At 39.3% G+C, this 27,542-nt stretch overlaps 1 long non-coding RNA gene across 1 annotated transcript in view; it reads left to right on the top strand.

Annotated features, from left to right (window-relative positions):
* The window catches only part of LOC127492779 (uncharacterized), a 101,414-nt gene that overhangs the window by 57,132 nt on the left and 16,740 nt on the right, over window positions 1-27,542 (top strand). The window contains exon 2 of the long non-coding RNA XR_007922536.2: window positions 2,951-3,040. This is a non-coding gene — a long non-coding RNA (uncharacterized lncRNA). The remainder of the gene's footprint in view (window positions 1-2,950; window positions 3,041-27,542) is intronic.

Raw genomic sequence — 27,542 nt, 5'->3', positions numbered from 1 at the left:
CTATCTGGGAAGTGAACCAGCAGATGGAAGATCTCTCTTTATCTCTCTGTCGCTCCCTCTGTCTGTAACTCAAGCTTTCAAGCAATAAATAAATCTTTTAAAATTAAAAATTATATTTTAAATTCAATTTTCTTGTTTTCACCTAGACTATAGAATGTTGACACATTGGCTGTCCATGAATTTTTTGCTGTTTGCTCCTAATTTCAAATTATGCAATCTCAAATTATGCAATCTCAAAAGAACAGATTATAACAAGGTCTTTCTGTCACAAGTATGTAGGATATCATCTTTCAATTATTCAGAGTAGAATCAATGGTAATATTCCTCCTGGAAATATCACATGTAATCTTTTTAAAGTTTTATAATTGCTTTGATTTGGATTCTACCTCTTTTAACATTACACATTGCTTTGATCCTGGATAAGTCTTTATCTGTGTTATAGTGATAAGGATATAATATTGTATCTCAAGACACTATCAATGTGTTCATTTAAATTTATTTTTAAAATTATCTATTTGAAAGGCAGAAAGAAATGGAGAGAGGTGGTCAGACAGGCAGAAAAAGATCCCTTGTGCTTGCAATCCAAATGCCTGCAATGACCAGGGTTGGGCAGAGACTGGAACCAAGAGACAGGAACACAATCAATCTCCCATCTGAGTGGCAGGAACCCAATTACATGAGCCAGCACCACTGCCTCCCAGGGTCTACATCAGCAGGAAGCTGGAGTAAGGAGCTAAAGCCAGGAATCCAACCCAGGTACTTTCATGTGTGACTTGGACAGTATATCACTGGGCTTAATGCCTACTCCTAATGAGTTAATTTTTATCTCCATTTCAATAAACACTGAGTTTTAATGCTCTTTTATTCTCAGAAACACTTATGTTTATTGTTCAAATATTTATATTAATTCTGAGGTGTGGGAGTGTTATTTCCAGTGTTTTAAAATTTACTCGCTGAATCTCTGAAATTCCATTATTATTTGTATATCTGCCTTGACCTTAGAAAGTTGTGTTAGAAACAGAGGCAATGGATATACAGAAAATTACCAGTTCAAAAGAGTTCTCATTACTTTAGTTCAGATCCATTTGATATCCTTTTATTTACCTTCTGGGCATGATTTGTTGTGAATCGGTGCTCACTGTAAAGAAAAAAAAGTACATAAATTTGGACATCTGCACATCATGGACAGTAGAAGACTTCATATTACTCTACTGTTTGCTAATTGTAACCTGGAGGAAGCTTTACATTCTCTCTTGAAACAGCTATTCAGTCACCAGAATTTGAATGAGGGCTCAACAGAGCATCTATGTGATCACCAGAGGTACCAGGTGGGGAATTAGTAATAGAAACTTAGGGTTTATGTTGAAAAGAAAATTTGCTTGAAGTGTTGCTATATTGTTGAAGAAAAGCAAGCAAGAGATATTAATAAACAGACCAGCTAGAAGAATAAGTGATAAAAACAAGTAGATGGATTCAAAAGGTGATTAGTAGGTGGAGTCATTAGAATTCGAATGTGAAGATCAGAGAATAGGAATAGTTGAGAAATTATTAGATAATAAATTAAGCAAACAGTAGTGACATATAACTTATGGAATAATTAAGAGGTTCAGTTTTAATCATACTAAATTGAGATCCCCATAGGACACCCAAGGAATGTTGAAGTTCATGGCTGTGTTATTAACATGGAGCTCATCAACTTAGAATGACCATTGCAGCCATGAAAAATAAGAGAATCAAAAGGAGGTAGGTTTTAAGGGATGATGCTGAAAGTCTCAGTGTTCACCACGTGAAAGGTCAACAGTTATAGTTTGTGTAATGGAAGAAATCTTCTTTTCTTTCTTTTTTTTTTTTTTTTAAGATTTATTTATGGGGCCGGCACCATGGCACAGTAGGTTAATCCTCCACCTACAGGGCCGGCATCCCATGTGGGCTCTGGTTCTAGTCCAGGCTGCTCCACTTCCAATCCAGCTCTCTGCTGTGGCCTGGGAAAACAGTTGAAGATGGTCCAAGTCCTTGGGCCCCTGCACCCATGTAAGAGACTAGGAAGAAGCTCCTGGCTCCTGGCTTCGGATCGGCACAGCTCCAGCTGTTGCGGCCATTTGGGGAGTGAACCATCAGATGGAAGATCTCTTTCTCTGCCTCTCTTCTTGCTCTATAACTTTGACTTTCAAAAATATAATTAAATCTGTTTTTTAAAAAAAATTATTTTATTTGAGAGTTAGAATTACAGACAGTGAGAGGCAGAGACAGAGAGAAAGGTCTTCCTTCGTTGGTTCACTCCCCAAATGGCCGCAAGGGCCGGAACTGCACTGATCTGAAGCCAGGAGCCAGGAGCCTCTTCTGGGTCTCCCACACAGCTCCTGGGGCCAAGGAGTTGGGCCATCTACTGTTTTCTCAGGCCATAGCAGAGAGCTGGATCAGAAGTAGAGCAGCAGGGTCTCCAACCAACGCCCATGTGGGATGTCGGCGCCTCAGGCCTGGGCGTTAACCCACTGCACCACAGTGCTGACCCCAGGATTCTTCTTTTCTAAGAAGACTTTGTTTTCTCCGATTCTACTTAACAACTAGTGAGCAACTATTATATGCTGAACAGTGCATAAAGTTACAAAAAGAAATGAATTATAATCCTTTTCCCACAGGAAATCCATAATATAATGAGGAAAATATATGCAAATGCTAGAATTAATTTTAACTATTTTTTCTTTCCAAAGACGAAAAAGAATATTAACCTTTTAGAAAAATCTATTTGTCACCCAAATATTATATTCCTAGAACGTGTGTGTGTGTATGTTTCTATGTTAAATTTTGCAAACAACAAATAACTGTAGGAAACATAGGTCAATACAAAATGTCAAACCTATAAAAATACCACCATTGTTTCAAGCATCTTAAATTTCTGATAAGCAAAAGTAAAATCAGTATAATTCCTTTTCTTTACAAAAAATTGCAGATTGCTTGGTGGTATTGGTCATGGTGAAGCATCGTAGCTCTTCGAAGTCGAAAGAAATGAGTTGTAGACGACATCATGCTGCTGATGAAGGTGAATAAATGTGGATCATTGTCCGGATTTTCTTTTCCTACTCATTGAAGTATATTAGAAATCTAGCATTTGTTGCCTGGCCAATTACCTCTTTATACAAATAGAGTGCTCATATGGTACCAAGACAGAACAGATGCTACAAAATAGGATCCTCCTATACTTGCTTTTATAGTTGTTCATTTCAATTCACTACAAATGCTCCTCAATTCCACTTAAGGGAGATGATAACTGGTGTGGGGAGCAATCCGGACTAGACTAAGTTACTCGAATTAGGACTTATTCTATGCATCTGCTCTCCCACAATATGGCGCTGGGAGAGAAGTAAACAGCTTCCGCACAGCTGCCTCCAGTTCAACCAATTAACTGTAGGACTTGCTCCTGATTGGAGGAGAGCAGCGTACTCAGCCGAGTTGGGATTGGCGGAGGAGGACTATAAAGGAGGAGAGAGACGGCATGCACCAGGAACATCTATGGGGAACATCTAAGGGAACCCGTGCAGCCCCCGAGAGAGCCGGCCGGCGGTGTGCCGCTCCCCTGCGGAAGTGGGGAATGCGGCCAGGGGGAACTGCCCTTCCACGGAGGTGGAAGGGATAGTAGCCAACCCGGGAAGAACCAGCAGCAAACCCGGGGAGGGCCGAGCGGACAGAAAGAACAGCGCAGGGTCCTGTGTCATTCCTCCACGAAGAGGGGGAGCGACATAATGGTGCCGTGACTCGGATAGGAAACCTGACTCGGATAGGAAACTTAGGAGGGAAGAAACGGGAAGAACTGGGAAATTACCGGAGAGAGAGATTAGCAAACAGCCTAGGGAAAAGCCGGACGAAAAAGGAGCCGGAAGAAGCTATTGAAAGCCTAGGCATAGACTCGGATTCGGACTACGGGGGGAAGCTGGGAGAAATCTCTAAGGTCGAAAGCGAAAGTGAAAGCTAGAACAAACAGACTCGGACGCGGACTGTGGGGAGAGGCCAGGAGAAATGAGGGAGGAGTATTGTTGGAGGAAAGCTTGGGAAACATACCGGGTAGAGAAAAATGTTAGGGAAATTGAAGCCGCGGGGGGCAGGCCGAGGCGGAAACGAAAGCCACTTTGGGGTTCTCAAGTTAGCCCGGGAATAGGGGGCGAAAAGTTGAAACCAGAAGCTGAGATGCAAGCCAGGTTGGGATCCGTCTGATTAGCCCGGGGAGCAAAGGACGGGAAGCCAAACCGTGGGGCGGAGACGTACGCTGGGTTGAATTCGCCAGGCTAGCCCGGGGAACTTAGATTGAATCCTAGTGGCGGAGACGCAAGCTACGCTGTGTTACTCGCGGAAGCCGCCGCGTGCAGAGAGAGCACGGGGCGTGAATAGATAGGGAACGCTGGCGTAGGCCGTGGTTCAGACGCGAAAGGGTTAAGCGTGGAGACCGCGGAGCCGCGCAAAGCCGGGAAGCTGCGCAGATGAGAGAGGCGCGCGGGCTGAAGCGGCGCAGAGCCGGGAACCCGCCGGCGGGGCGAGGTGCCGGGAAGCCGCAGGGATAAGAGAAACAGAAGTTTTAGAAGTAAAGTGAGAGAAATAGGAATGCTGGCAGACAGAAGTAAAATGGGAGAAATAGAAATGCCCGGAGATAGAGAAATAGAGAAAAATAAGGCTTCCCCACAATGCAACAATTAGGAGGCTTGGATTCGGTCTGCCTGATTTAAGGCGGTAAGCGCCAGCAAAGCTCGACCAGAGTATGAGCTGCAGGTCACCGAAGATAGGCACGAACCAACACTAATAAGTCTCCCCCACAATAAGGCAATGAGAAGGCTTGGATTCGGTTTGCCTGATAGGTTTTGTAAACACCTGCAGGCAGTTCTAGCAGAGCAGAGTATGCGCTGCAGGGCACCGAACACAGGCACGCATCAGCGCCTAAAAACCTCCTCACAACATGGCGAAGAGAGGACCCGGATTCGGTTTTCCTGATTGATAGGACTTGTAAGAGCCTGTGGCAGCTCTAGCAAGTAGAGCAGAGTGTGTGCCGCGGGACACCGAAGACAGGCGCGTATCAACGCCAAAAAATAAAAAGAAAGGGGGATCTGTGGGGAGCAATCCGGACTAGACTAAGTTACTCGAATTAGGACTTATTCTATGCATCTGCTCTCCCACAATATGGCGCTGGGAGAGAAGTAAACAGCTTCCGCACAGCTGCCTCCAGTTCAACCAATTAACTGTAGGACTTGCTCCTGATTGGAGGAGAGCAGCGTACTCAGCCGAGTTGGGATTGGCGGAGGAGGACTATAAAGGAGGAGAGAGACGGCATGCACCAGGAACATCTATGGGGAACATCTAAGGGAACCCGTGCAGCCCCCGAGAGAGCCGGCCGGCGGTGTGCCGCTCCCCTGCGGAAGTGGGGAATGCGGCCAGGGGGAACTGCCCTTCCACGGAGGTGGAAGGGATAGTAGCCAACCCGGGAAGAACCAGCAGCAAACCCGGGGAGGGCCGAGCGGACAGAAAGAACAGCGCAGGGTCCTGTGTCATTCCTCCACGAAGAGGGGGAGCGACAACTGGGATGGGTGAAGCTTTTACTATTATTAATTAATTTATTTTTTGTAGCTTTGTCTTTCACAATATTGTGGCTTGATTTACTTTTCATTTCTTTCAAAATGTTTTATATTTATCTTCTCAATTCTTAAGACTTTTCTTTTTGTTCACTGCTTGGATTCTCATAAGCACCACTTATTTATGTTTGAGATTCTATATGAAGACGTTTATAAAGAAAATAATTTGGGGGGCCGGCGTTGTGACATTGCTGAAAAACTGCTGCCTCAGTGCTGACATCCCACTGGGCACCAGTTCCTGTACCACCTACCTGCTCCACTTCCAATATAACTTCCTGCTGGTGGCCTGGGAAAAGCAGCGGGAAGTGCTTGGGACCCAAATACCCATGTGGGAGACCTGGAAAAAGCTGTGGCTCTTGGCTTCAGCCAGGCCCATCTCTGGCGCTGTGATGAAGTGCCAGCAGATGAAGATTTTCTCTCTCTCTCTCTCTCTCTCTCTCTCTCTGTAACTCTGACTCTCAAATAAATAAATAAATCCTTTTAAAAAGAGAAAAGAAAGAAATTTGGAAACAACCACACTGTGTACACTAGTTTAGCGAAGCAGATAAACAATTGGAATAAGAGAAAAAAGGCGTAACTTCAGCTTGTTCACGTGAGTAAGGAGTGTGGTGGGTAGTTACCGGGGTGCTGCCTTCAGGGTGATGTTCGTCATGTTCAGCAGTTTTCACCTGATAGAGCCACGCCAACTACACTCTGCAATATGAGAAACAAGCTGAAAAATTTCATATTTTTATTTTTATTTTTTTTCAGGCAGAGTGGACAGTGAGAGAGAGAGACAGAGAGAAAGGTCTTCCTTTTCCATTGGTTCACCCCTCAGTGGTTGCACCGGTGGCATGCTGCAGCCAGCGCACCGCAGTGATAGGAAGCCAGGAGCCAGGTGCTTCTCCTGGTCTCCCATGCAGGTGCAAGGCCCGAGGACTTGGGCCATCCTCCACTGCGCTCCTGGGCCACAGCAGAGAGCTGGACTGGAAGAAGAGCAACCGGGACAGAATCCATGTGTCCCGACTGGGACTAGAACCCGGGGTGCCAGCACCACAGGTGAATGATTAGCCTGTTGAGCTGTGGTGCCGGCCATCATATTTTTATTTTTGAATCTCCCTGTTTATATACTGCATGTACAAACTGTGGTCCATAGATACATATTAAAGTGGGCAAAGTTATTTAACAGTATTAAAATAAAGAAGAAATGTGGATTATAGGTTTCTAGAGTGAAGAGTAGGAGCTTCATTTGTGTACTTGATTTGGAAAAAAATCTTATTTTAATTCTTACCTTGAGAAAGAAGCATGGATTCAGGCTGTGTTCAACATTGAATACTAAGAAAAAAAAGAGATAGAGGGAGAAAAGCCCACAGTGAATATCACTTTAATGTGAATAGCTACCATGGAATTTCTTAGCATAAAAACAAGGCCAGTCTTAAAGATAATCTTATCATTGGCTCTTGTTTTCTAATTACAAAGCTCAATAATGTTTTTCAAAATGATGAAAACATCTCCGGCTCTTGAGCAGTTATTCCAAAAATGATCAGTCCTTCTAGAATACGACACTCATCTAAATATTTTATTCTTGATATTTGATAGGGGCTTCATTTTTCATTTTCCTGAAATAATTGTGGTAGAAGTTTACGTCTATACCCCCGACACGTTGTGGACATTTAAGGAGTGAACCAGCAGATGGGAGCTCTCTCTTACTCTAGCAGTGTTCATGTCTGCTGTCTCAGTCTCCTTTTCCTCAAGTAAATTAAATGATAATAATTCATGTTTTTAAATAATAAAGCAATATTCAAAGTTTTAGAATACTAATAGTAAAATGTTTTCAATGCATTTTCATTTCCTCTTTCATATCTTATTCATTATGTATCGATCCTATGTCCTTGAATAAAAACATTCCCCTAAGCCAGTATTTCTGAAACTTTTTTACGCTACTGAAACTTTTGGGAATATAGGGAAAATGCACAAATACCCTCACAAAATTTCGTATATAATTTCGTATATAAGTTAAGGATTTCATGCACTATGGCAATGCCTGTCTGGACTTTATAAGTCTTCATGTATTCAACTTTAGAAACTCAGTCTTACAAGAGTTAACTTTATCCCACCATGATCAAGTCTTCTTAAAATGACAGGTACCCATAGGTGCTCATCAAATGTTAGTAGTTAATGATGGTAGACATATGTTACCTCCTGTTTCATCTAATCACTGAAATCACCTGTCAAGTGTATTTTATGCCAGATTATTCCACATCTCTATTTCCGATGCTCCTGAAAACAATTTTAGAGGTTGAATTGTTGAGTCAACCTTTCAATAACTAGGAATTAACAGGATCTAAGTAGTCTTAAGAAACAAATGAGAAAACCAAGATGTCCTAATCCCATAGAACTTACATTTGTAAGCTTAAAGGCTCAGAAGACCAATGAGCTTAGATAACAACAAGCAAAAGATAACATGCAATTCTACTGGGATATGTTCATAATTAGTAATGGTGCTCTTTATGAATGTGGTAGCAATTTCCAACTCATCATTTTTCACTTCTCCTCTCCTTGCTGGAGAATGAAGACAAAATTCTCTAGTCCTACAATTAGGCAGGTTAATGCCATTAGTTCCAGGTGAACTTGGCTGGAAAATTGTAAAGTCTATGCTCTTCTCTCCTGCATGTACAAACCATGAAAATGACTCAGGAAGTTACATGTTTATACTATAAAACTATAAGATAGATTCTAAAATCATAAAAAAGGGAGTCCCCTTGGAGAAAGACTTGTCATTAATATTTTTTTTTAACTTTTATTTAATGAATATACGTTTCCAAAGTACGAATAATGGATTACTATGGCTTCCCCCCCCTACCGTCCCTCCCACCCACAACCCTCCCCTTTCCCACTCCCTCTCCCCTTCCATTCACATCAAGATTCATTTTCGATTATCTTAATATACAGAAGATCAGCTTAGTATACATTAAGTAAGGATTTCAACAGTTTGCTCCCACACAGAAACATAAAGTGAAAAATAATAGATGATTTTTTTTTAATGATGATGAAATCAGATCAGACCTATTGTCATGTTTAATCCCAGTGAGAGTCAAGTTGGGAGTTGATAGTTTCTTTTCTTTTCTTTTTTTTTTTTTTTTTTTTTTTTTTTTTTTTACAGAGGATCAGTTTAGTATGCATTAAGTAAAGATTTCAACAGTTTGCACCCCCATAGAAACACAAAGTGAAATATATTATTTGAGTACTCGTTATAGCATTAAATCTCAATGCACAGCACATTAAGGACAGAGATCCTACATGAGGAGTAAGTGCACAGTGACTCCTGTTGTTGACTTTACCAATTGACACTCCTGTCTATGGCATCAGTAATCTCCCTATGCTCCAGTCATGAGTTTCCAAGGCTATGGAAGCCCTCTGAGTTCTCCGACTCTTATCTTGTTTAGACAAGGTCATAGTCAAAGTGGAGGTTCTCTCCTCCCTTCAGAGAAAGGTACCTCCTTCTTTGAAGACCTGTTCTTTCCACTGAGATCTCACTCACAGAGATCTTTTGCCAGAGTGTCTTGGCTTTCCATGCCTGAAATACTCTCATGGGCTTTTCAGCCAGATCTGAATGCCTTTAGGGCTGATTCTGAGGCCAGAGTGCTATTTAGGACATCTGCCATTCTATGAGTCTGCTGAGTATCTCACTTCCCATGTTGGATCACTCTCCCCTTTATTTATTCTATCGGTTAGTGTTAGCAGGTACTAGACTTGCTTATGTGCTCCCTTTGACTCTTAGTCCTTTCATTATGATCAATTGTGAACTGAAATTGATCACTTGGACTAGTGAGATGGCATTGGTACATGCCACCTTGATGGGATTAAATTGGAGTCCCCTGGTATGTTTCTAACTCTACCATTTGGGGCAAGTCAGCTTGAGCATGTCCCAAATTATATATCTCTTCCCTCTCTTATTCCTACTCTTATGTTTAACAGGGATCACATTTCAGTTAAATTTCAACACTTAAGAATAACTGTGTATTAATTACAGAATTAAACCAGTCATATATTTTAAGGCTTATTTGATAAGAACTACATAGCCTTATCTGACTAATTTCCCAGATCAGATGATATTTTGATTATTATTTTTTTTGATAGGCAGAGTTAGACAGTGAGAGAGACAGAGAGAAAGGACTTCCTTTTCCGTTGGTTCACCCCTCAAATGGCCACTATGACCAATGTGCTGCAGCTGGCATGCTGCGCCGATCCAAAGCCAGGAGCCAGGTACTTCCTCCTGGTCTCCCATGTGGGTACAGGGCCTAAGGACCTGGGCCATCCTCCACTGCACTCCACAGCAGAGAGCTGGACTGGAAGAGGAGCAACCGGGACAGAATCCGGCACCCCAAACAGGACTAGAACCCAGGGTGCTGGCACCACAGGCAGAGGATTAGCCAAGTGAGCCATGGCGCCAGCCATGATTATTTTAATCAAAATATAGTTGGTAATACAAATATTAAAAAATCAAGGGACAGAAATTTGTCAAAGGATTTTGAACATTCTTTTTTGTAATTTTCACAATTCAAATAATATTTAAATAGATTTAACATTGATTTTAGCTCTCTGAATCGGAAGCCATAAAATTTATTTTGTATACTTATTTATTTATCCAAAGGCAGAGAGATGGAGAGACAGAGAAGGGGGTTGGGGGAGAGAGAGAGAGAGAGAGAGAGAGAGAGATCTTCCTTCTTCTGATTCACTCTCCAAATGCCACTCACTGCTAGGTCTGGGTCAGAGTGAATGAACTCAGAGCCAGGAACTCTACCCTGCTCTCCCACGTGAGTGACAGTGTCCCCAGCACTTATTTCATATCTGCTGCCTTCCCAGCTACAACAGCAGAAAGTTGGATTGGAAGCAGACTGGCCAGTACTCAACCTGGCATTCCAATATGGTTGCTGGCATTGCCAGCATGAGCTTGACCTGCAGCACCACAGTGCTGACCCTGACCATCAAATTTCTGAGCAGATACGGAACTCAAAGTAGGACTGCACTGGTCAGGTTAGCAACAGTATGGAAACTTGCTGAGCAGTGTCCTCATAAATAGGCTACAGTTGCACATTTCCTGCAAATCTATAGATGAGAAAACTGTGGAAACTCAATACTAACTTTCCTTTGTGTCATCATTCTTTGATATTACTGAAAGGATATTGTTTGTGGCTGGTGTCAGAATCAACCTGAAAGTGGCAAAGGTCAATGCTCTTTAAGTCAAGTGATAATCAATTCTATAAATTAACTGGAATAGGTAAATGCACATATATACACATATATGATATATATAATACATATATAATATATAATGCATATATATGTAATGCATTTTCATTTAGTGCTTATAAGCAAACATCTTAGGGAGCAAAACTGTAGCTACTAATGACAAATATTTGGTAGGATAAATATTCACAATTTTCATCAATAGGAAATATTGCTAATCTCAAATATTTATGTACCAAATTGTAATATGTATGCATTCTTCCAGAATCTTTCCTAAGATCAACAAGTTAGTTGTCATATGTTACCTGAAGCCAAAGTAACTTTCAAATCACTGCTGAGCATGCATCTATGATATTAGGTAAAACGCACGTACAACACAAAGAAAGCTTAACACTCTCCACAAACAGGATAATAAAGGAAGTAATTGCTAACAGAAATCTTGCAATGACTTCATGTCAAGCTCATAAACACCTACGTATTGACTATCTCGTTTGTTCTTAGATGAATCTCAGGAGGCGGCAGACCATTTTTTAGTGCAAACTCGCATTGAGTTACAGTCTTCATTTAATTAGCTGTGGTATTCACAAGGTCAATTTGGTCTTTACACATAAGGTACTACATCTTCTTTGTGCAAAGAAGACAAAGTAGGGCCCTGATTTGCTGTTACGAAAGAATGAAATCAGGTTACTGTCATATGTAGTGATCCCTACAAAGTCGCCTTATTTGGCTGAATAGGAATATGGAGGGTTATATCACAGAACAAAATATTTCACAGGCTAGAATATTATTTCAGAGAACCTGCTCACTTCTACAGTGTATTTGGGAAACAAATTCATTGTAATTCTTCTACCATTTGATATGAAAGCAAAGACACCAAGAGATTAGTAGACACCAATGACACAACAAATTAGAACAAGACTTCACACATCTGTGCTTGTCATATACCTTATATTTTAATCCAAATCAATGTCTTCTAGCTTTAATTTTAATACACACCCAATAATTATCAAATGTTATAAAACACTGTAACCCCACAGCACACTCTGAAGGACGCACACATACACATTTAACTATGATTAACAACTATGGTTGTTATTTTCTTTCATCAAGAAGCTACTTGTATCCCTTTGTTTCTAGCCTCCCTCTCCTGTGTATCAAAATTATTTCCCTGCTTCCTGGATGGTCACTTTATCTTCACTTCCCCACGGCATTCCTAACCCAGTGGCTACCTCTGCTTCCTTCTTCAGAGTGTTTTCCTTCCAACTGTTTCCATTTTTCACATATACAGATGTTTTAAGCTTCACTTGGCTTCTCTAATTCCATTTCTTTACTCATTATACCATTACCGCAACAAAGTCTAGTCCTATATAAATAATTCTCCTTGGAAGGCAGGTATGTGGGGAATGAAAACAGAATTATCCAGGGTAAAGGAGACAAGAGAGACACACTATCTGTGAAAGACCAATAACCACTTCATCACCCTCCAAAAGTTGCAACCAAATATCATAATATATAGTAAATCACCTGATAATTGTAAAATTCCAATCAATTCCAAACCAATGCAAGATACTTTTGTTGCCCTTCATCACATAGACAGTAATAGAATTTGCTAGAAATCAAATCTTCCAATTATTTTTGCAGATATTCTCTTATACATATTTTGGTATTACATCAAGCAATCTGTATGATTCCTTAAAACAATGAGTAAAGAATAAAGAAAACATAGTCTAGAACTGGAGCACCTAATAGGTGGTTTTGCCCGTTATTACCTACAAGATTTATTTCACTTTTTCACATCTCTGAGTTCTCATGTCCAAAATGATCGTAAAAGTAAATCTTAACTAAATTAAAGGGTTACTGTGATAATTTGAAATATATTTTAAAAAGCCCTGATATCGTTACTTAACAGAAAGTGTTATATAAATTACTAGGAAGTAAACATTACCAAAAGTCTCATTACAAAACATATACAGGAATCTGAGAATTCCAACTTTGTAGTTTGTAAATAAGATACTTTCCAGTATATTCATATGGATTTGTCTCATATTGGTTATACTTTGCTATGTATTATGGACACTGCTCTTTGGTGAAAAAAACCTAAAATGTGGGAACAGAGAAACTGGCTGAAATCAGTTTACCTTTAAGCAATCCTCTAACATGTCTCAGTTTTCTTTTTGGCATCTGTAAAATAATATCAATGATGATTCTTGATTTTTTTTTTTTTTTTGACAGGCAGAGTGGACAGTGAGAGAGAGAGACAGAGAGAAAGGTCTTCCTTTGCCGTTGGTTCACCCTCCAGTGGCCGCCGCGGCCGGCGCGCTGCGGCTGGCGCACCGCGCTGATCCGATGGCAGGAGCCAGGAGCCAGGTGCTTTTCCTGGTCTCCCATGGGGTGCAGGGCCCAAGCACCTGGGCCATCCTCCACTGCACTCCCTGGCCACAGCAGAGAGCTGGCCTGGAAGAGGGGCAACCGGGACAGAATCCGGCGCCCCAACCGGCACTAGAACCCTGTGTGCCGGCGCCGCTAGGCGGAGGATTAGCCTAGTGAGCCACGGCACCGGCGATTCTTGGTATTTTTTTAAAGATTTTATGTATTTATTTGAGAAGCAGAATTACAGACAGAGAGAGGGAAAGACAGAGAGGACGGTATTTGATCCACTGGTTCACTCCCCAAATGGCTGCAACAGCTGGAGCTGCGCCAATCTGAAGCCAACAGCCAGGAGCTTCTTCGGGTCTCCCACAGGGGTGCAGGGGCCCAAGCACTTGGGCCATCTTCCACTGCTTTCCCAAGCCACAGTAGAAATGAACTGGTGGCCATGTTGGATGTCAGCGCCACAGGTGGAGGCTTAGCCTACTACACCACAATGCCTACTCTGGGTTCTTGAGATTTTACAAGGCTTACTATGAAGCTCTTCACAGTATTCCAACATAATGAGCCGTAAGAAACGCATGTTAGTTACTTTCTCCAGTTGTTGGAGTGTGTGTTTTCTTTATAATAATATTCATGACATCATATGCACCTTCTAAATGTCAACTGATGAACCAATCTCAATTCTTAGGAAATTTGTACTTCTAAGAAAATAAAACTAAAAAGAAAAAAATACATAATATTCTGTGGCTTGTACTCATTTGGAATCCTTAAGTTATTTCCCTAAAATCCTATGGACATGCAGTCTGATCTACTTACTGACTGAATAAAAAACATATCACACAAATGAGTACTAACCATATTCAAAATCATTTAAAGGGATGACTTCGTCATTATACATTGTCTGAAGAGATAAAGCATGATCATTGTTGCAGATAACAAAATTGCCTTTAAAAATGAATCCTCATCCTAAAAACCTGGAAGCCACTAGTAGGAAAAGGACATCCACACTAAAGATTTCAAAGTGTTTTAAATCCTTGATTCAAAGCAGGCCCTTATTTTAACTGTCCACCTTCTTCCCCCACACTCTGCTTATTTTTATAGTTTCCTCTTTATCCTCTGATTTTTATAGTGTGACTGCTCATGCATATTTGTTCCCAGGCTAGATTTCTGATGTGCATGGCAGCATGCACTATCAGAGTTAACAAGAGCCTTAAAGTCTTTGAGACCAACCATCCATCAGATGCAAGAGTTATCACTACTTATGTCGGTATCCACTATCATGGTGCCTTAAATATACCCTAGACATTAGCCCTATAGCCAAACGTTAAATCTGACTCTAAATGGAACTCTTAATTCATCAGCACTTTTAAAACTTCCCACTTGTAACGGGAATCTCAATTAAAGTGTATTTAACCGCTTCTTTCACAAGATGACTGATTCTCTACAACGTATATTGAGCTGGCTCATCACCAGTGCCCAAGTCACTCTCATGTATTAAACCAGACTCTTAAGGAAAGGTATTAACTCTTTCAGAGCACAAAGGCACTGCTTTAGTCTTCTAGGAGTAGAAATTGTAGTAAAGAGTTATGCACTTGACAGAAGCATGCATAATAGATAGGTTGGCAAGAAGTAAAACACGGACCCAGAAATAAATACCTTTGTCAGAATGATGCTTTCTAGTGGATGTTCAATACAAAAATAAACAGATTATTAAACACTGTGAGCCACCACTTAAATGGATTCCATCAGAAATTTCGATCTGTACAGGCATTCACTCTTCAATGCATCATTTTTAGACAGAGTTGTATTTCCAGTTCCAGATCTCACATTGACAGAGAGACGTTGTGATAATGGCAGTCATTAAAATAACTGCCTAGGCAGACATAAAATGATAGACATTAACTTTGTGTTGATTAATCATTAACTTCCTTTTTAAGTTTTTGTTGGTTCAAAATGAAAGGTACTGAACTTAAATTTTCTTCTTTCTGTACTCCCCTTTTTTCTTTCCTTATGAATCATGTTATTTACAAAGTTTTACCATTGATGTTAAAATAATGCTTGATTAAAATATCCATTGTACTTATACAGAATGAACCTTTATCCAACAATTTTAGGTAAAATCGATTTTTCAAAAGATTTATTTATTTGGGAGCAGCGTTGTAGCATAGTGGGTAAAGCCGCCCCCTGCGACGCTGGTATCCCATTTGGGTGCTGGTTCATGCCCCAGCTGTTAACTTCTGAGTTGTAAGAAGTCAGGTTCTTGAGGTTGTAGGACAAAGATCATCACTTTCTTGCTGAATGTTGGCTCAGGGACTCTACCAGATTCTAGAGTTGCCACACTCCTTGGCACATGAGTTTCTTCCATTTGCAAAGCCACCATTAGAATTCCTCTCATGCTTCAAGGGTTTATGCCTTCTTTTTGTATTCATCTCTTATCCAGCCAGGACCACTTCTCAATTTCAAGGATTCTTGCAATTATATTTGCTCATTCTGGATAATTCAGGATAATTTCTCCACTGCAGTGTCTATAGTCTTAGTCACACTTCCCTAAGCCTTTCTGCATGTGAGGTAACATGTCCTCAAGATGTGGACATACTTGTGAGGCTTTATTCTGCTACCAACACTCCTAAGGTTGCTGTTTCCAAATATTCTAGGACTCTTAATATCAGTGTGTGTCAAGAGGTGGGGGGAGAGAACAGCACAAAACCTAAACTTAAAAACTGTTCTCCAAATGTTTTGTTATAATAATATGTTAATAGTAGTTGTGGGACTTAAAATGCCTATGCATTTAAAATAAAGTGAACAACTGAAATATTAACATAGTAAAATAAACTGAAAAAGTTATTAAAATATGTTTTTATAAATTATTGGAAAATTGAGGCCTTCTTGAAGTACTTGAACTAAATATGCTTCAATTAAAAAGTGGAGAATTTGAAGGACATATCCTCCCTTGAGTGTATATAATGGACATCTGTGAATCTTGCTAGCAAGCATCCTTTCACCCTTTTGAAGACCATGCCAGGCTCTCCTCTGGTGGCTAAGCTATTCCCTCACTCCCAGCTCAGGTGTCTCCAAGTGGGTCACAGTGCAGGGACAGAAGAGAGGATCATACATAAGCTATTCAGCACTGCTCACTCTCATAACTCCTAAGATGACTTCAAAATAGACTTTCTTTATAAACCTTAAAGGTTTTCCATTTGGTTACTTGGTTGTTCAATGTTCCTGTGAAGCAGGGAGCTAATTGCAGCACCTGGATGCTTTTATCCTGACTCTCAGCCGGAGTCAGGGACAGGAATTCCAAGATGTGGGAAATTTCAGGTCCCAGCATCTGCTGCTTGTCCTGCACGACCCTGATTCTCACTTCAGGGAAGTTGAGAAGACGGAAAGTCAGACATGTTCAATGTTAACTGTTCTTAAATACTTCTGATTTATGTTTTCATTTAAAATAATTACTATGATAAATCTTAGGTGCATGCAAATAGTACAAAATAAAATCATTAAAATATGGGAAAAAAGTCATGAATTGTAACATTTTTCTCAACGACTGCACTTCACCCACAATGTCACCCTCACTATATACCAATGATGTTAGTAATTGTGTGTATGTCCAGACACATTTTAGGTGCGTACAACTGGTCTTCAAAACCTTCATAAAAAGTATGTGCTATGAAAAACTATGTATGAGCTTCAAAATTCATTTCAGCAAAATAAGCTTATCTATTAATTTTACTTTCATGAACTTTTGTAAGAACCTTTTACATAAATACTTGGGTCATAAAGTTTAGCACAGTATAGTTACTTATCTGCCCCTTGCCTCTTTTCTATTTACTATATTGCATCACCATTAATTTTTATAAAACTCATCCATTATATGACTATTCCATAATGTGTTTAACAATATTTTTTACTGATGGTCATTTAAGTTGTTTCAACTTATAGAAATAAGCAAATGAACATTATTATATGTAGCTAGCTCTGCATACATAAAATTATAAGTATAGTAAACATTTCCAGAATGAGAATTGAGGGATTATGTGGCTTAGGAATCATGCTAATTGCAGTCCAATTATTCTACATAACTGTGATCTCAATTTATTTTTCACCCACTATGAGAGCACTGCCTACCCTAACATTGGCAAACAAAGTATATTCTAAGGATTGGACACTTTCCTGTTCAAAAATTTAGTTATTTATCTGAAAGTCTGAGCTACAGACAAAGGGTAGAAGAGGGAGAGGGGGAGAGAGAGAGAGAGAGCTGAAGAGAAAGAGAGAGACAGAGACAAAGACAGAGAACCTTCTATCTGCTGGTTCGCTCCCCCAGATGGCCACTGGGCCAGGCTGAAGCCAGGAGCTTCATCTGGGTCTCTCACTTGGGTAGCAGGGCATCTTCTGCTGTATTCCCAGGCCATCAGTAGGGACCTGGATCAGAAGTGGGCCAGAGCAGCCGAGGCACAAACTGGCACTCATATGGGATGGTGATGTTGCCGGCAGAGGCTTTACATGTCATTCCACAACACCAGAACCAACACTTGCCAATTTAGCAAGTATCTGGGTGAGAACAATTTAAATCAGATTTATTAAGGTATAATTTACATAGAGAAAAATCTGCCCTTTTATTGGAAAAGTACTATTCTTTGAATTTTCACATCTGTATGAATTTGGGTGACCATCACCATAACCAAAACACCAAACATTTCCTGACACCAATTCCTGGTCTCTCATCTTCAGCCTCTGGAAATCACTGATCTAATTTTGCATCCTTACCAGTTTGATATCTTTCAGGATATCATAAAATTGAATTATACACTATATAGCCTCTTGAGTATGGCCTATTTATTTTTAAAGATTTTATTTATTTCTTTGAAAGGCAGAGTTACAGACATAGATCTTCCATCTGCTAGTTCACTCCCTAAATGGCCACAACAGCCAGAGCTGATTTGTTTCCTTCTTGTTCTATGATGTATCACAATGTTTTAAACATTGACAAATAGTTGATGAACATTTACATTGTTTTGACATTTAAATGATTATAATAAACATGTTATAAGAATTTATATAGAGGTCTTTGGATAGATACATTTATTTTCTTTCAGATAAACACTTGATATGGTGATTAACCAGTTAGGGTAACATTATACTTCTTCTGAAAGAAAATGCCAAAATGTTTGTCAAAGTAACTCCACCATTTTCATGCCTACCACCAAAATATGAGATGTCCAGTTCCTTGTATTCATTATAAACACTTGGTGTGATAAATTTTATACTTTTAAGTCATCCTTTCAGGGATATAGTAATGTCTTGGGTGCTTTTAAATTTTATTATACTTACAACTCATTGCTTTATGTCTTTTCTCATATTTATTTGCCATTTGTATAACTCAATATTGGTGCAAAGTTTATTCACTCTCTTACCTTACCCTCTTCTATTTTTTTAAGATGTACTTATTTATTTGAAAGGTGTAGTTATAGAGAGAGATAGAAAGACAGAAGTGAGAGAGAGAGAGAGATCTTCCATCTGCTGGTTCACTTCTCAAATGACCACAGTAGGCAGGGATTGGCCCCAGGTCAAATCCAGGCGTCAGGTGATTCTTTCCTGTCTCCCACAGGAGTGACAGAGGCCCACACACTTAGTCCATCTTCTGCTGCTTTCCCAGGGACATTAGCAGAAAGCTAGGTAGGAAGTGAAGCAGCTGGGATTATGACATGCTGGGATTCAAGATATTCCATTATACCACAATGCTGGTCCTGACCCTTTCTGGGTCATGGTCTGGTTATTTGATTTTTGTCTTATTATTAAGTTGAGCACTGAGGGTTTTTAAAATTAATTTTCTATATACTCATCTTTTATCAGTTGTGTGTTTCAAATATTTCCTCTTACATTTGGCTTGTCTTTTTACTTAATGTTTTTTCCATTTTTCAAAGAACAGAAATTTTAGGTATTAATTCAGTTCATTTAAAATTAACACTGAAAGTTCTTAGCATGTCTAAGAAATCTTTGTCTAATACAAGTTCAATGAGATTTTCTCATCTATTTTCTTCTGTAAAGTTTATAATTTTAATTTGTATACTTATATGTGTGTTTAATATGTATGTCAATTTGTAATTCTTCCAAATTCATTTGTTGAAAATACTATCATTACTCAGTAGAATTTCTTGGGAACATTTTGATTTATTTTCCTTGACAAAGTCAATTTATGCCTTCATGAATTTACTGTATTTAACAACATAGTAGCCTTGCAACAGACAACTTCCTGCCTCCTAAACTGCTTAACTCTCAAGTTTTATGGCAAAAATAATTCTGATTTCCTATCTGTTTCTCTATCTGTTCCTTCACATTCTGCTTTGCAAATTTTTACACGTTGACTGGATTTTTAAATGATGTCATAGCTTGGGGAATGTTCCTGCTACCACCTTATTTCCACACTTGCTATTTATCAGTGATCTCATTCTTGTGATATTTGAAACTGTTGATTTATGTCGATTGTTTTTCCTTTATCTACTGTTGTGTCTCTGGAGTAAATATTTTGATACTGCATATTTGAGCTCAATATGCTTAACTCTAAACTCTTGACTTTTATCTACCCTAATAAACACCTTCTAATCATGTAGTGCTAAAGTAAAAAATACTCAAAATATCCTTCTTTTCTACCCCCAACTTCCATCAAGTTGTTTTACCACTATTACATAGTAAGAGCCCATTCACTCTTCTCTATACCTACTGCCCCACTCCTCAACAAAGCCACTGTAATTTCTTGTGTAAAAGATCATGGTATTCCATTTGTTTATTTTTGCTTCTGCTTCCTGTACTTTTTTCTTATTAAAAAGCTTGATTATTCCAATGTCATTAAGTGTTCCTGCAGGATTTTCTTTTAGTTTTTTCTATGGGAAATGAAATCAGTCTGTCAAAAAGACATCTATTCCTGCATTTATTACAATTTTATTCACAATAGCCAAGAAATGGTTCATCTACTGATGAATGGATAGAGTGTTGTTCATATACACAATGAAATACCACTCAGCCATAAAACATGATGAAATATGTCATTTGAAACAACATGATTGACAAGTATTTCATGATCTCACTGATAGGGAGAATCTAAAGAAAAGGTGATCTCACAAAAGTTAAAAATATAGCTATGGTTACCAGGCTGAGGAAGGGGGAGGAAATCTGATTAAAGAGTACTAAGTTATAGTTAAGTAGGAGTAAGAAGTCATGGTGCTCCATTAGACAGTAGGGTAACTATAGATAATATGCTGTACATTTCTCTATAAAAAGAACTTAAAAGATGGTGCTTTGAACATCCCACAAATGTTACATACTTGAGATCAGATTGAATATATACAGTGTATATTATCACATGTTACACCTAAATATACAAGATTATGTGTCTGCTAAAAAAAAAAAAAACTTTCTTAAACAAGACACCTACCTTACACCTTATCCAAAAACCAACTCAAAATGGACCAAATATCTAAATCTAAGACCTGAAACAATCAAATTACTCAAGAAAAACATTGGGAAACTGCAAAACAATGACATAGGCAAAGACTTCTTGCATAAGACCCCAGAAAAAAAAGGCAATAAATAGACAAAAATAGATGAATGGAATTAAATTAATCTAAGAAGATTCTGCACAGCAAAGGAAACATTCAACAAAGAAAAGAAGCAACTGACAGAATGGAAGAAAATATTTGCAAATTACACATGTGATAAAGGATTAATACCCAGGTTATGTAAGGAGCTCAAGAAACTCAGCAACAAAACAAGCAATCCCATAAACAAGCATTTTCCAAAAGATGAAATAAAATAGGCTAGCAGACACATGAGAATTTGTTCAGGATCATTTGCCATCAGGGAAATGCTCATAAAAATTACAATGAGGTTTCACTTCACCCCAATTAGAATGACTGTCATCTAAAAATCAAAAAAGAACAAATACTAAGATGTAGGGAAATAGATAAGCTAACACATTGCTGGTGTGAATCTAAACTCATTCAATCATTATGGAAGATATTTTTTCTAACATAATTTTTTTTTTTTTTGGACAGGCAGAGTGGACGGTGAGAGAGAGAGAGAGAGAGAAAGGTCTTCCTTTTCCGTTGGTTCACCCCCCACAGTGGGCTGCGCACCGCGCTGATCCGAAGCCAGAAGCCAGGTGCTTCTCCTGATCTCCCATGCGGGTGCAGGGCCCATCCTCCACTGCCTTCCACGAGCTGGCCTGGAAGAGGAGCAACCGGGACAGAATCCGGCGCCCCGACTGGGACTAGAACCCCATGTGCCAGCACCACAAGTGGAGGATTAGCCTAGTGAGCCACGGCGCCGGCCAATTTTTGCTCTTAGCAGGTACCCCAAAATATTTTCCATTCATTAATTTATGCCAGAAATATGAACTAGAAAATTTAAATGCTTATTTATATAATTTAAGATTGAAATAGCTAACCTAATAATTGAAGAAAATGCATCCAAAGTTCTATTTTAAAATTTCAGTTCCAGGGCAAGTGCTTGGCACAGCAAACACTTGAGATGCCCGTATCCCATGCCTGAGTTTCCTAGGTTTGAGTTCCTTCTCCACTTCTGAGTCCAGCTCCCTGCTAATGGGCACACTGGGAAACAGCAAGCTATTGTTCAGTATTGGGGTCTTTCCCATGTGTGTGGCAGACCCTGACTGATTTCTAGGCTCCAACTTTGCCATGACCCAGCACCACTGTTGCAGGCATTTGGGGAATGAACCAGCAGAAAGAAGATCTCTCTCTCTCTTTCTCTCTCTCTCCCTCTCCCTCTCTCTCTCTCATTCTGTCCCTTGAAAATAAAAATAAATAAAAATTAGAATGCTCATGCAAATATTTGGGCAATCTGTAATTTCTTGTATGTATAGTTTTCTGTTATAAAAATTCATATATTTTTAACATTAAAATAAGGTTTTTTGAAAGATATTAATTTTCATGGTGTTTATATCACTTGCCAAATATTATGCTCATTATTTGGATTCAATAGACACATTTTATCGAAAATAATAACAAATACTGTGTCTTAGGTAGCATTTAATTGAATTTTTAACACAATTTTGACAATGTTAAACTGCAATTAGACTGTGGATGGGTGCATATAACAAGGAATATTCCTTTGTCAGTGCTTAGGGAGAGCATTTAAAAGCAAGGAAAGTGGATTATATAACATTTTATGTTTCAGAGATGTCCCTGTTCTAACTATTTAGTCATATCTGGCCTAAATATAATTATGTACCTGTAATATACAATAGAAAAGAAACACTGTGTGAGAGCTGGAATAATTTGCTTTTAAAGAGTAATTTTTACTTTTGACAAATATGGCATTATAACTGATTCTGATTACTTCCCATTTCATGAAGTCCTTGAATCCAATTGTCTGCTAATCACAGTGATTCACAAAGTATCTCTGAGAAATGGAGAAGATTTACAGCTGAGAAAAGACCTGCCCATTAAATATGGAAGAGAAATTTCAGTGTTTGGCTTTATTTTGTTTTTCTTATTTCCTACCTTTCAATTTGATCAGCTGGTAGACCCAACCTTTCTTTCTCATTGTATTTCTTATAAAAGTAAGCTCCAAAAGATCATTTTTCTGTATTATGTTTATGAAAAAGAGAATCAAGAGTGATTTTTGACATTATTTATCAATGCTTATGCTCTCCTCATCTGTCTGTCATCAATTTTGCATATGTATTAATGATAATATGGAGTGCTATCAGAATTACTTTCTGCTCTTTCTAGAATTAACACTTCGTCATGTAGAATGAAAATCAATAAAGTCTAAGGACTGAGATATGATGAATATCCATTATATAATTGAGAAATATTTGAGTGCTCACTTGTGTTGAGCACTGATCTGGATCCTGAAGACAGAGCAGTAATTATGGCATGTAAGATCCCTATATCACAGAGTTTCATCCCTGCAAGGAGATGCAGAGAGTTAACAATAAGCAAAGTGCAAGGTGATTTCCACTGCAGATACATTTTTTGAAGAAAAAAAACAAAATATTGTGCAAATGACTTTTGATAGAATCACCAGGGAGGACTTTCTGGTGATGGACTATTTGATCTGTGTCTCTATGATGAGAAAGAAGCCCTTTGCAAGAAGATGTTGGAAAATATTAATACGAAGTACTAGGATGAGAAGTGGATTGGAAATTCCAAAAAGCAAAAAGAAGGCTGGCGTGGCTGGAGCAGAAGAATGAAAGGAAATCAGTACTAGATGAAGTCAGCGAATTAAATGCAGTATCTTAATGAAGGGCCTTAGGAGAAGTCCATGAGATCCTTGGAACTTTAGGAAGCTGTGCGACAAGGCGAAGTGAGATGGACACAAAAATGAGTCTGGATATCAAGAGGAGAGTGCATTAAAGGGCATGGGGCCAGCGCCGCGGCTCACTAGGCTAATCCTCTGCCTTGCGGCGCCGGCACACCGGGTTCTAGTCCCGGTCAGGGCGCCGGATTCTGTCCCGGTTGCCCCTCTTGCAGGCCAGCTCTCTGCTGTGGCCAGGGAGTGCAGTGGAGGATGGCCCAAGTGCATGGGCCCTACACCCCATGGGAGACCAGGAAAAGCACCTCGCTCCTGCCATTGGATCAGCGCGGTGTGCTGGCCACAACGTGCCAGCCGTGGCAGCCATTGGAGGGTGAACCAACGCCAAAGGAAGACCTTTTTGGTGCTCAGTTAGTTGTCACCTACCAGGAGAACAAGTGGTATTTGTCCCTTTGGGATTGGCTTATTTCACTCAGCATAATGTTTTCCAAATTCCTAACAGGGATCACTTTTCAGATAAAATTTAAACACCTAAGAATAATTGTGTGTTATTAAAGTGAAATGAACACTATGAGAAACAGTGACTTGATCAGCCCTCACCCTGACTGTTGATGAGCAACTTAATATGTTATCCCTCTTAGTATTTTTGTTTGTTTGTTCTACTTAATACTTTTGGTTAAATACTGTAATCAATACACAATTCTTCTTAAGTGCTGAAACTTAACTGAAAAGTGATCGCTGTTAAATATAAGAGTGGGAATAAGAGAGGGAAGAGATGTGCAATTCGGGACATGCTCAAGCTGACTTACCTCAAACGGTAGAGTTAGAAACATACCAGGGGATTCCAATTCAATCCCATCAAGGTGGCATGTACCAATGCCATCTCACTAGTCCCAGTGATCAATTTCTGTTCACAATTGATCATAATGAAAGGACTAAGAGTCAAAGGGATCACATAAACAAGAATAGTGTCTGCAAATACTAGCTGATACAATAAAAAAGGGAGAGAACGATCCAACATGGGAAGTGAGATACACAGCAGACCCATAGAATGGCAGATGTCCTAAACAGCACTCTGGTCTCAGAATCAGCCCTTAAGGCACACAGATCTGGCTGAAAAGCCCATGAGAGTATTTCAGGCATGGAAAGCCAAGACACTCTGGGGGAAAAAAAAAATAAAACCTAAATGAAAGATCTCCACGAGTGAGATCCCAGTGGAAAGAACGGGTCATCAAAGAAGGAGGTACCTTTCTCTGAAGGGAGGAGAGAACTTCCAATTTGACCATGGTCTTGTCTAAATATGATCAGAGTCGGTGAACTCAGGGGGCTCCCATAGCCTTGACAGCTCATGACAAGAGCCTAGGGTGATTACTGATGCCATAAACAAGAGTGTCAATTTGTTAAGTCAACAACAGGAGTCATGTGCACTTACTCCTCATGTAGGATCTTTGTCCTTAGTGTGCTGTACATTGAGATTTAATGCTATAACTAGTACTCAAACAGTATTTTTCACTTTATGTTTCTGTGTGGGAGCAAACTGTTGAAATCTTTACTTAATGTATGCTAAACTGATCTTCTGTATATATGGAGAATCGAAAATGAATCTTGATGTGAATGAAGGGGAGAGGGAGTGGGAAATGGGAGGGTTGTGGGTGGGAGGGACGTTATGGGGGGAAAGCCATTGTGATCCATAAGCTGTACTTTGGAAATTTATATTCATTAAATAAAAGTTAAAAAAAAGGAAGACCTTTCTCTCTGTCTCTCTCTCTCACTGTCCACTCTGCCTGTCAAAATAAATAAATAAATAAAGGGCATGGGATAACAACTTGGGAGATGAGGATCAATTAAAAGCTACTGCAGTAGGAAAGCTGAGAGGTAATAATGATCATGCAGAAAGGAAAGCAGACAGATGCGGGGCATATTTTAGAAGCTGAGCATAGAGAACTTAATATTGTATTAGATTTCAGTTCTGATTAAAAATCTTCATTTTGGGGAGAAAGATAAGTCACAGACTATATTGCTGGCATCCCATATAGGGACCAGTTCAAGTTCCAGCTACTCCATTTCCCATCCAGCTTCCTGCAGATGTGCCTGGAAAAGCAGAGGAAGATGGCCCAAGTCCGTGAGTCCCTGCACCCACCTTGAAGATCTGGAAGAAGCTCATGGCCCCTGCCTTCAGCCTGTCTAGCCCAGTTGTTATGACCAATAGGTAGAGGATCTCTCTCTGTCTCTCCTCCTCTGTGTGTGTGTAACTCTTACTTTCAAATTAATAAATAACTCTTTAAACAAAAATAAATAAATAGAAATTTAAATCTTGAATACAGTTAAAAAAGAAGAAACATATGGACACTTTTTATATTTTTTCATGCTTTTCATTTTAATAATTTGTAGGTATTTACAAGTTATTTTTCCACCAAACATGTCAATACATTGAGATGATTTTTTTTGCAATGTGGGTTTCTCCACATTTTGAGGGAGGAAAATACATGTGGAAAATGAACCCCCCAACACACACTCCTTACCTTATGTTGTTTTTGTAAGTTGAAGTTCCTCAGACTAAGACGTATTTGACTACTATTAATGATGCACTGACATACAGGCTTTAAATCATCATGTTTCACAAGCACTTATTGAATTCTACGAAAATTTTTAAGATGTGTCAAATCCAAAAAAGCATGAGTTAGGGAATATAAGAAAAGAAAAATAAGTTATTGGAAATAAATTTCTTGAAAACAATTATAAATCAAGCTAATGAATACTCAACTAAACCTAAGCCACTTTGTACGTGCAGCAGATTTAGAAAGAACAGTCTGCCACTTCTACAAGACAAACTCCAGCATTCGTCATATTCCTGTCTAATACCTTTGAAGGAGCATTCAATTCTTTTCTAAAATGACGTTCATAAGCAAGTGTTAAGATACCAGTTAGGATGCCTACAACCCATATCACAAAGCCCAGACTCAAGTCCCAGCCCTGCTCTGGCTGCACTTGGGATTCCAGTTTCCAGATGATACACACTCTGTGAAGTAGCAAGTGATGGCTCAAGTAGTCATACCCCTGTAACCCACATGGGAGACCTGGATTGAGTCCCTGGCTCCTGGGAATTTGGGAAGTGAATCTGCAGATGAGAAAAATCTGTCTCTCTCTTTCTCTCTACAACACATAAAATTTAGAAACTATATAGCATGAAGTAATCTAAGCCTTCAGTTTAAATTTGTCTACTAGAGTACAATTTCCAAATATGAAAATTGAATATCATTATATACAGACCAAGCATTCAAACTGTTATTTGGTACCCTCCTGGGCTGTGTAATATCATAATAGATGCACAGCACTGATAATCTTGCCTGTGTTGCTCATCAGCTCTGGATTGATGAACAATGGACCCCTGGGAAAGTCACTAAACTCATATGAAAGATACAAATATTTCACTAGGTTGTCTATGAGGTCTATTCCAGTTCCAAAGTGTTTTGATTTCCTCCATAACATTATACACAATACGGAAATACTTCCCACAAGACTGAAAATGGCTCTAATACTTCCATAGTACTGCAGTTACCATCAAATCATTTCCTCCCAGTTAGCAATGTCTGATCAGATCCCAGCCACATATGTCATCTGGGATAGACTATTGTTAATGAAAACTGAATCAAGCAGACAATTCTGCTATTGCACAACCGAACTCATGAATAACTTCTAAGCATAAAAGTTTAATATAGATTTCAAGTTGTGTACCATCTCTGCTGGACATGTAATAGCTGTGCAGAGTGACCTAGCTTGTTGGGGAGGGGATGTGGTTCTGTTTCTGGCATGGATGTAAGACAGGAAAAGGAGCATGAGTACTAATATTCACCATCCCCGAAGGAGGCCCAAATACCATCAAACTCATAGCTCATGTGGGGAAATTCAAATGCAGGCATATTCACCAACAGTGACACATCTGTGCTAATAAACTACCCCAATATTTAGGAAATCTATTCCCAAGTGTATTTCTAGTATGTTCACTCCCTGCTTGCCATCACATTAAATAGATTATCGCCATTCCCCTGGAAGTGAATT

The sequence above is a fragment of the Oryctolagus cuniculus genome, chromosome 14, assembly GCF_964237555.1.
Source record: "Oryctolagus cuniculus chromosome 14, mOryCun1.1, whole genome shotgun sequence".
Taxonomy (NCBI): Eukaryota; Metazoa; Chordata; class Mammalia; order Lagomorpha; family Leporidae; genus Oryctolagus; species Oryctolagus cuniculus.
Note: the sequence above shows the minus strand (reverse complement) of the source record. Positions and strands in the feature narration are given on the sequence as shown.